The sequence below is a fragment of the Acomys russatus genome, chromosome 8 (genome assembly GCF_903995435.1).
Source record: "Acomys russatus chromosome 8, mAcoRus1.1, whole genome shotgun sequence".
NCBI classification, from domain to species: Eukaryota; Metazoa; Chordata; class Mammalia; order Rodentia; family Muridae; genus Acomys; species Acomys russatus.
The window spans coordinates 14,680,662-14,681,930 of record NC_067144.1 but is presented as its reverse complement, the minus strand read 5'-3'; the positions used below and the strand labels follow the sequence as shown (position 1 = coordinate 14,681,930).

Below are 1,269 nucleotides of genomic sequence, written 5' to 3'. Positions count from 1 at the left end.
GGGAAAGCCAGAGGGCATGACTTTAGCACCGGGTGAAGCTCATGGGTCTTGTCAAATCAACTTTCTGAAGCTCACAGAAGCGGCACTTTTCTTCCTTCGTTCTTCTTTTTTCTCTTTTTCTTCTGTTGTTTTTGGAAGGAGGGTGTCATGTATCCAAGACTGTCCCCAAGCTTGCTATGTATTGAAAAATGACCTTAAACTTCTGAGCCTCATGCCTGTCTACCAAGTACTGTGTTTACATGCATGCCCCATCATGTGCAGATCAACTTCCTTTTTTTTTGTCTGTTTTGTTTTGTTTTTTGAGACAGGGTTTCTTCCTATAGCCTTGGCTCTCCTAGACTCACGAGACCAGGCTGGCCTCGAACTCACAGCAATCTGCCTACCTCTGCCTCCCAAGTGCTGGGATCAAAGGCCGACTCAACTTGCATTTTTAAAAATCAACCTCCCCACGCCCCTCCCTCCCTCCCTGTCTGTCTGTCTGTCTGTCTGTCTGTGACTGTATGTGTAAGCTGCCATGGGAGCTGGGGACAAGCCCTTCTTTGCCTCCCATCTTCCTATAGGAGCACTGGGATTGTAATCACACTGTGCCTGGCTTTTATTTTATTATTTTATTTTTACTAGGCAAAGAATGGTAAACAGCCATGATATAAAATAGCTGCTCCTGTAACTTCTGCAAGTGTCATCTTCTTCAGAAGATGCCTCAGTTCAGTTTGCCTTGTTTTAGAAGCCTCATCAAAATTCTTCACAGATCTGGAACCTCCTCCTCCACCCTACCCCTACCCCGCCCCCCCCCCTCCTCTCTCCCTCTCTCCCCCTCAATCTCCCTCTCCTCCTCCTCCTCTTCCCCCCTCCTCCTTCCCCCACCCTTCCTCCTCCTCCCCAGTAGCAAGTGCTGCTTTTCCATCCATAGATTGTTTGGGCGGAGCTTCAGTCAGTCTCCTTAAACTAGTCAGACTGTCTGCCCCGAACTGATTTAGGGTGCTGGGAAGCATTTCTGTCCGCTGCCTTGTCTCAGCGTGGCCCGTAATAGTGAAGGTGTTTGCAGCCAGAGATGCCTGAACTCACTGTTCCTTGGTTTGTAAACATGTTCACCTCTTCAATGCCAGAGATATTGTTTACCCCCAACTTCTTTAAGGAGAGCTGCAGTTTTGTTTTTTTATCATCTGCTGTGGCTGTTCTGTGAACTACCTTCCTCTTTCTGCGAGCAGCTCCTTTCCCACCAATGAGCACTTGCGCTCACAGTTTGGCGAGTTTTTCCTGGCTCATCAT

The 1,269-nt window shown here is 48.1% G+C and overlaps 1 pseudogene; it reads right to left on the bottom strand.

Annotated features, from left to right (window-relative positions):
* Positions 1-617: 617 nt before the first annotated feature.
* On the bottom strand, positions 618-1,269 carry LOC127193256 (transcription factor BTF3-like; annotated as a pseudogene).